At 33.0% G+C, this 9,866-nt stretch overlaps 1 long non-coding RNA gene across 1 annotated transcript; it reads right to left on the minus strand.

Annotated features, from left to right (window-relative positions):
- Positions 1 to 1,861: 1,861 nt before the first annotated feature.
- On the minus strand, positions 1,862 to 2,905 carry LOC117682533 (uncharacterized). Its single transcript, XR_004596870.2, has 2 exons — positions 2,655 to 2,905; positions 1,862 to 2,564 (listed from the first exon to the last, which is right to left on the minus strand). It is a non-coding gene; the product is annotated as an uncharacterized lncRNA (long non-coding RNA).
- Between the last annotated feature and the right edge of the window lie 6,961 nt (positions 2,906 to 9,866).

Here is a 9,866-nt window from a genome sequence, read left to right on the forward strand (position 1 = left end):
CCCGTATAAAGGTAACTAGTGATTTGATATATGAAGGTTTAGATTAAACAAACATTATATTGCCTACTTAAAGAAAAACGTCTATAAAATAGCCCCCCCCCCTCTCTCTCTCTCTCCCGGGAAAAGGCTACTATATAGCAGGTTGTACCGTAAGGGGAACTATATTGTTGGAACAAAACCCGCTTTACTACACCATTAGCCCGACTTTACGATTAATTTTTTTGCCATTCTTTCCACATCCAGTTTGACTTATATCAGCTGGCTTTTTCATTATGTATCAAATTCATCAAAGTAAAAATATTTAGTATACTCATAGAATTAACTTCAAAACTCATGAAAAAAACCTCAACAGTTTGAATTACAAATAAATATAACAAACGTAATTACAAAAAGAGAGGTTAATGATCAAATTTCAATTATTCAACTGATCAACTGTAATTACAAAGCAAATGCTATTGAAGTTGCAGATTGACAAGTTAAACGTTATAGTTTGTACAGTAAATATTTTCATTTTGAAGTTTGGAAATGTTAAACAATACTTGTCTAGGAGTCGTTTGTTGTATACGGAAACGATAGGTATACTTTCCATTTTCTCTGCCAAGATATTGCAATAAATTATCTCTTTTAAGACGCCGTCATATCAATAAAAACGACGGGCTGTTTTGGCAGCCAGACATATGTGTGTCATTCATTTGGTTGGTAGCAAAGAAATTTATGATAAAAATAACTTTGGGGAGGTCCATTGATTTGTTTGATTTAAGCATTTATGACTTACATTAATGGCTAATAAAATATCAACTGATAAAAAAAAATACAGATAAAAACTATGAACATGTTGAATGAAAATTCGTACCTCGTTAATCAGTACCGTAAGTGAGGTCGGCAAATATTAAAAAAAAAATTATAATTCAAGTCACATTCCCAATTCTCTAGAACAAAAGTTGAAATCGGTTGAATAGTTTTCGAGAAATCGCGTGCACAATATTTGGAAAAAATAATAATGACTAGATACGATCTCGTTACGAGTAACAAGTAGGTCTTCCAGTCGATTTCTGTTTTAAATGACACCATTAATAATCGATAAAATTTCGGAATTAACCCCCCCCCCCCATTTTCAGATAATGTAAAACGATCCTTTATTTCTTAATAAATGGGTGTGGCAAAGAGTTCTCTGGATATATATTGTAACGATCAACAACTTTGCTTCTGTAATGCATAACAAAATCATAATCGTTTTTAAGTTATTTGTTATCGACTTAACCAGTCTATTGGCCGTTAAATGTAGGGTCCAGTCCATTTTTCTTGATTTTGTTAGAAATAACTTTCATACTCTATCACTTTTGTTATATATGTTATAACAAAATATCAACTGATAAAAGATACCGACCGAAACGTCCAAAAACAATTATTCAAAACTCGTACCTAATTTTGTTGCCTTCCTGAGCTCCAAGAAATGACGCAACTAGCATTAAATAAAATAATAGTGCACAACTTTAAACTATAACGTAATTAGGGATTTTTAAGGGCCAAAGTACTTTAACTTTGACGCAATATATCAAAAGAAGAAATATTTTTGTAAAGCATTTTAGAAAAGAAAATGTCTGCATTGATGATACTAATCGATTTCACTAATTAAAACACTAATGTCGTTCCCCATTAAGGATCTAAAGGGCTGGCCCCTAAAATATTCCATCATTTGTATCTTTAAAAATGTAAAACAATTTGAGATAGGTGTAAGAACGTGGGACAGGAAACGAACGATCGGAAATATATTTTGGAAATATGAAAACAACGCCTTGGGATATGTGAGGATGTGTGATTATGCATCCTGATGAACTTACATAAATCAACAGAACAAGTATGAAATTTTTAACAAAATATTTAATAACAAAATAAAATAAAATTAAACAGAAAATTCAACGAGAAAAAACCAAACAAACAAAAATATACAAATTAAATAATGAAATGAAGGAAAAGTCTATATAGTCAGCCCGGTTCCGGTGCACGTGGTGTTTAAGAACCCTCAGGTGAACACGTGGTTACAGTCAGGTGTAGGTATATCGGCAACCACCAGAACTATAAGTTGAAGTACATGTAGAAAGTTCATATGCTGCACGGGTCTATCGAGGCTTCATTAGACGCAAGTTTTCCTTGGAAATGTAAATAACCCATGGCCTCGTCCACGCTGATTGGAGGTTTCTTTTAATAAACTCAATAAGCAGAATATCAGTTTTCAAATGACACAAATTATATAAATATCAAACTTTCACAATGTTAAGTTAAAGCACATATCTGCATTGACGATTATAAATTGGTAAAACTGCGAGGATCACCCTCAGGTATAAATTCATAAGTAGTTTTAGAGATGTGTCGAAAGGGCCGCCGTAGTTCACTCACTCACTGTAGAACAGCGGTCTCTATAAATTATCCCATGAAAATGGAAACGGCTACTCATAAATACAGGAGCCGGAAATATTTCAGCACCCAAGAACCCTCCTTCCCTGACAGGTATTGACGTTCTGTAGGGACGGGGAAATTTACAGCAAAACAAGGCAGAAAAGACCCTAATAAAATAAACAAAAAGAAAAACATACTACCGAAAACCTATTCAAACACGTGTGGTTAAAACGTACAAAAATGGGTTGTTTAAATACCTGATGTTTTTCTAAAACAGGCCCCTGAGCACTAGACGGGATGACGACCACGTCTATCGGCTGATGTTCCCGGGTACTACCCGTGCATACTTTTACCAACTATTTAAGGTATCAACGAGGGGCTCCCCACAGGATTGATATGTTACCACGGTAACCAAGGGTCAAAGTATTAAAACAAGGGGCTCTCCAAAGGATAAACCGGAAAGGTGAACCAAGGGGAATTATAATTATACACAACGAATTTTAGTTTGTTACAGGATATTATCATTTTCTATTTCTCCTGAAAATTTCAAGAAAATCTATACAGCCATCTCTGAGAAATCTTGTGGTCCAAAAAGGAGGAAGAAATAATAAGAAACACTACAATCACTATAAGGTCGTCCATTGGAAACGGAAGATCTTAATAATAAGAAACAGTACGAAAACACTAAGGTCTTCCGTTGGAAACTGAAGATCTTAATGTTCAAATATCAATTAATCAACTGATTAACTGTAATCACATAGCAAATGCTATTGAAGTTGGGGATTGACAGTTTAAATGTTTTAGTCTGTTTACTGAAGACTGAAGTTTTGAAGTTTGGAAATGTTAAAAATTCTTTCCTGACAAAAAATTGCAATAAAATATCTCTTAATGACGCCGTTTTGTCAATAAAAACGACGGGCTGTTTTGGCAGCCAGACATATGTTTGCCATTCATTTGGTTGGTAGCAAAGATATTTATGATAAAAACAAACTTTGGGGAGGTCCATTGATTTGTTTGATTTAGGCATGTATGACTTATATTAATGGCTAATAAAATATCAACTGATAAAAAAAATACAGATCAAAACTATGAACATTTTGAATGAAAATTCGTACCTAAATTTAGTGCTTTGGTAAGCTCCAAATATGGCTAATAGATTTAAGCCGTAAACAACACCGTGTTGAATTTCATTGTTCATCTTTATCAAAGAACTCCTCAAAAACTTTCCAACTCATATTTTCCTCTGAAAAAGTAATGACACACTAGATAAAGAATGTTCTATCTTTTCGAACTTGATGATATCCCATTTAAGCGTGAAAAACATTTGGCCTTTATTAATATATTTTTCCATTTTTTTCGACTGAGTGGAACAAAATTAAAAACTTTTTTTATTGTATTTCAAACCAGGGAGTGGGTGTATAGTGCATCGTATTTCTTTTCAAACTTTTGATCTTTAGGTCAAATATCACTTTAACTGTTATCCCTGTTCCAAATAAACATTTCAGAAAACAGATTGTCACCGTTTCCCTATCCCAAATCCAACCTCCCCATTTTATGCACACATCATTTATTCTTATAGACGTAGAGATGTTTACGCAATCGGTTTATCATTTGTTCAAAAAACACATATATAAGGCTTACTAACAATCTGTAGTGGAATAGAAAATGTGATTTAAAAAAAAACCCAAGGATATACATATTTATTTGCATATCTTATTAAAAGTTGTCAGATTACAAGTTAAACTTCAACATTACTTTTTCATTACTTAGTATGGCAGATATTCATTTATTCACTCATTCAAAAGAGAAAACTACTAACTGTGCGTGCTGTAAACAACATGAACATAGTCACATATTTTATTCTATTAAACGGCGCATGGTCACGATTTTGGTCAAATTTTTTTTTTTCTAATTTTAATATTTACAATGCTTCCAAAATGCATTTTTATTAGGCAACCGAAATTTGAGTCTCATTTGTTGAGTTATAAGCGACTTACAGGAGCTTGACATTCTTTGCTATGTAAACAAAGCGTGTGTTTACATGTTTAACGTTGAAGTAAACATTTCAGTTTTAAACCTAAAACGAATGTGTTTAACGTTAGAAGTTGTATATATATGCTTTAAATAAATAAAAAGATGGACAAATAAGCTGGAAAAAGATTTTTACTGGCATATGGAACCTATGTAAAAAAAAAAGGACACAAAGAATTGTGGGGACTGCATCTCGCTTATAACCTTACGAATGACTCTTAAATTTAATTTCATAATTAGAAATGCATTTCTATAACATTGTAAATAATAAAAACATAAAAATAAAATTTGACCCCAATCGGGACCATGCCCATTTGTTAAAATCATGATCTCAGAGACTACGGTACGACCAGAATGGGGTGTTAATTTTTAAATAGAAGATATTGAGAAAAATCTTCGCAAAAATCAGTTAGCTCGAAATGCTGTGACTTGTGTTGAAACATCCTCAGGTAATGTTTATACAATTTTGTTTAAATTATGATCTCAAGTGGACCACAATAGGGGGTCGAATCTTTACATAGAAATAAATAGAGAAAAATCTTTAAAATATTCTTTAAAAGAACAAATTGTCTGAAAATGTGTAACTGGTGTGGAAGCAGTGGTTTAGATTCAAGTTGTTTTAATCTTGATTCCTTGGTGTATGTTTGAACCACAATAAGGCGGGGACGGGGGCGATTTTTTTTAAGGAATTATAATATTTTAAAAAATTCTTCTCAAAAACCAATTGACTAAAAATAAAATGTAAACTGTGTTGAAGCACCTTCAGATAGTGTATAATCTAGTTTGAGTATAGGGTGAGGCCTACATGAGCATCAAATTTCTACAAAGTAAGGTAAAGAAAAATATCTTCTTTTCAAAAATCAATTAAGCAGAAAAGCTGTCACTTGAGTAGATGCATCTTCAGGTTGTATAATATATAGAGAGAACATCTTTGAAAATCAAACAAAATGATGAGACTATAAGGGGAGGGGGTGGTTAATTTTTTTTTATAATATATAGTTATTCTAATATGCAAGCATATTGACATTTATTCATTCTCAGTTCTTTTAGATTGTGGCCCTAGAAAATTCTTGGGCCACACAACTTGACACGAAGTTCAACGTTTGATGTAGGTTTATATTTATAGGAACACTTGTTTTAGATCTATTTGAGAATAGCAACGTTTAAATTGTGATACAAATATGAAATTATTTAGTAACAAAGGGGGCTCGCCATAAGAACATCTGTAAAAAAAATTTCAAATCTTTTACTACAGGATCTGTATTTTGGATATAACTTCATTAAGCTGGTTTTATTGCGCGTAGTGTTGCTAAGGTAAGCGATTAAAGGTGCATGGTCACGATTTTGGTCAACAATTATTTTTTTGATTTAAATGTTTATAATGCTTCAGTAAGGCATTTCTAATAGGCAACCAAAATGTGAGTGTCATTTGTTGAGTTGTAAGCGAGTTACAGAGCTTACAATTCCTCGCTATGTAAACAAAGCTTTTGTTTACATTCTGAATGTTGAATTGAAAATTCCAGTTTTAGACCTAAAATGAATGTGTTAATCGTTAGGAACTGTTTATTTATGCTTAAAATGAAATGTGTATAGACAAATCATCTTGAAAAAGATTTTTACTGGTATATTGAACCTAAACAAAGTCAGAGCACGAGCCTTGTTTACATGACGAAGAATTGTGAGCCCTGTATCTTGCTTAAAACTTATCGACGGGCACCCAAATTTCATTTGATCATTAGGAATGCATTCATTAAGCATTGTAAATAATAAAAACAGAAAAATAAAAATTGACCAAAAATCGTGACCATGCCCCTTTAACCCATGGGTCTCTTGTTTTCGTTCTTTCTAAGACTTTCTTCTGGCTCTCTAGTGTTCTCGCAATGTCTGCAAATCCATGACATTTGTGTTCTTAAGAAGAAGCACACGGCATACAAATAGGAATGCTACAATCTTCACTGTAAAGTACGCTTATGTTTAAGGAGTGTTTTGGACATTTTGTAGTACAGTCATAATGATATAAATAGTGAATGTATTTAAAAGAAATTCATCAAAAGTAAACATTTGAGGAAGGATAAGATAAAGTTTGAATTTGATGGACAGTTTTTTTGGAGGAAGCTCAGAAAGAGATAATCGGAAACATCATGGCGGTTAGTTATACATGTATATGTATCAGACACATACCTCGGATAACACAATAAAAATAAAACAAATAAAAAATTATGCACTTTCGTGTTGTTTCATTTATCAATGAGTAATTCTAGGAACTTTTATCCTAATCTACAATGCAAAAAATGACATGTGGTGATTACGTGTTCAAAATCAAAAGTCTAAAGGAAAAATACGTAACAGGAGCAGAGTAAACTCTGACCTATACAAAAACTAGAGGTTGGATCCTGTGTCATGGGGAATGAGCATCTTCAGCTGACCGGTCACATGAACCGTGTGCTCTTTGGCGTAATTGGTAAAAACGGAAAATCAATAACAATAGGGGATTGATAATGATCTAACAATAAGTATGAAAAACGTAAATCAGCACGAGACCCAACTTTAATTTTCAAGTTACGACCAGATAACGTAGGCAGTGATCCCAGCATTTATTATGTGAATAAAAATACTGCATAGGTCAGAGCCTCTATACTTTAAAATCAGTTGAGTTTGTGGAAAGAGGATGTAAAGTAATTTTAATTACAAATCAAGACCTTGGTTGCTTGCACCATGATCATACTGCACATATGAGACAGACAATGGCCGATAAAGATTGTAACTTGTTGTCATCTGAACAAATAAAATTAAATCAACATAAAATTATTTTTAGACGTATCCTTTCTCACTATTCTAATATATGTTGACCACTAATGATATAATTGTATCATTAACGACCAACCTAACCCCAATTTAATGAATTCTTCTGTAGTATCGTATTAAAATCAAATCTTTATCCAATATTATACAGAGGTTGCCTAATATATAAGACTCAACATTAGTCACCATTGTCCATGACCTGTTTATCTATGACGTCACTTAAGTAGATTTTGTTTGCAAATGTAAACGTCGTCATTTTTTCATTGATATTTTGCCTTTGTAAATATAGAGCGCATGTATATTATATTATATTATATCATTAAAGGTTGCAAATCCACCCACTAATGCAATTGAAAATATGTGCCAATGTACATCACTAGTGGTCAAGGTAGTACCTATTTCTCATTTTTTTCCACATCATTAGAGGTCACGATTTTTGACCACTAATGATATAAATCTGAACTTATATTATTAGCGGACGGTTAGGTTGGTCGTGAATGATGAAATTATACCATAAGTGGTCAACATCCTGACCACTAATGCAACATTATATCATTAGTGGACAGTGTATCATTAGAGGTTGCTACAATAGTATATATTATTTTTTTAAAATACTTACAGTTCATCGCGCATAGTCTCTCTGTTACTCTTAAGACATTTACCGCTATTACTATATGACTGCTCATTTCGACAGTTTGTTAATAATCAATTTTTTTTCACAAGACTTGTTGATCTCTCAGCCACAGAAAGATTGTCTTTAGTGTCCACACATAAAACCCATGGACCGTTTAAATGACAGTTGTCAATGTAGCGGAGGAACTGTACGTCCTGATCCAGGATGTGGAAACGGTGGTTAGCAAAGTCCGCTGTTAAGATCCGACCCTTGCTGTCCGTTGGTATGCCGCATAGTCTGAATGATCCCTTGGTAGAAAAGGGAGGACAAGTGTAGGTAAAACGGAGTTTTCCAGCTTGATTGACCACCACAACTGCACCGGCTCCACGGTCAGACACACAAACGTTTAGGTTCCTGTTCTCATTGTACTCATGAGATGAATAGAGAGATTGTTCCTTGTCACCGTATTAAAGACTATCTTTAAGCCACCTTTAAGGGCAACTTATAGGTCCTTAATGTCCAAACTTCTTTAAGCTACCCTTAAGCTACGTTTAAGCCACTTTTAGGCCATTAAAAAATCTTTTACTTCAATATTGTGCTTAATCTACCAACAAAATATATAAACTATATGATAATGATAAAAAAGGTATTAAAAAACGGTTTTTGTTCTATAAAATAAAATGGAAAAAAAAATCAAAGCGCCCAAGACGAGAACTGAACCCTGGACCCTTCGTTTACCAGCATCACCTCACTTTTTTTTTAATCTTTTAGCATCACCTCACTTCCTCTGCGCCACGGCAACTTACATATTGTATGTGGTTTTTATATCCTATATATCAGCGGATATTGAATTAGTGTATTGAATGTGTATCTTTTACTTGAAAAGATTTTGATTTCCATTCAGATTGTAACAATCAGTTATATCTAATACATAAATTACATGCATGCATGTATTTAGAATGAAATACAGAACTTGGTCTTCAGTATAAAAATATATTATACCTAAATGGAAGCCGTTAAGCTTACTAGTAGGCCTACTTAGTTAATAAATTTAAACCGAGTAGATATACTTGTACGTCCATCTAATTCATAACTAAATGAAATGCAAGGAAGAAGATGAAATAATTTCTTTTATTAAATGCATTGAAACTATTAGGTAATTAGTTCTACGCAATTTCCAAGTTATTATTACCACGGCGCCGTTCAAGTATGTTTAAATATTTAATTGTATACATGATTTTAGACTATCACTTCTATAACAAACAATATTACCAATTACCGGTGACGTATTTACTGCATGTGGCAACTGCAAATAATGTATACATAATCTTGTACATACAATTGTATGATGAACCAGGCCGGGTATGTGACATATTAACCCTTAGTTCCAGGGGTTTTCCTAAGTTGGAGAAACAATTGACTCTAATTAGATTTACACAAACGAACAAAACTAAACAAACAAAGCAGTAATATCCTGCCCGATATAACAAAGGCAGATGAGAGTCGCTTCATCTTTAACATGTATCTAGCAGATCTAGAATTAGACCTAGAAATAATTAAAATTGAAAAAAAATACATACTGTACCTTTAACTGATAATTATATTAAATCATGCATTTTGGTTCATTATCTTTGTTTAATTACTAAGAGATAGAGAGAGAGAGAGAGAGAGAGAGAAAGAGATTTCATCAATTAATTTATGATAGGAAACAAACATACTTTAACATAATTTCCAGGACAGATTTAGATACAGAGACTGCGCTCACCCCTACAATAATTTTGAAACATACTGCAATCTCTGTCCATCGAAGCGGTGTTGATGATAGCGATCTGTGTTTAATGGACTCCGAGCGACAATTAAAACCGGCTAGAACACCCCCCCCCCTTATTTTGAAATTATATCATCACTCGGTCACCCCCTCCAATCCCTATAAAAGAGCTTTTGCATTTAATATATGTTTTTATTGTTCAGTTTGATCAAACTTGACTTAAAAGGAACTTAAAAATGGTTTAAATACAACCGA

The sequence above is a fragment of the Magallana gigas genome, chromosome 10 (assembly GCF_963853765.1).
Source record: "Magallana gigas chromosome 10, xbMagGiga1.1, whole genome shotgun sequence".
NCBI classification, from domain to species: domain Eukaryota; kingdom Metazoa; phylum Mollusca; class Bivalvia; order Ostreida; family Ostreidae; genus Magallana; species Magallana gigas.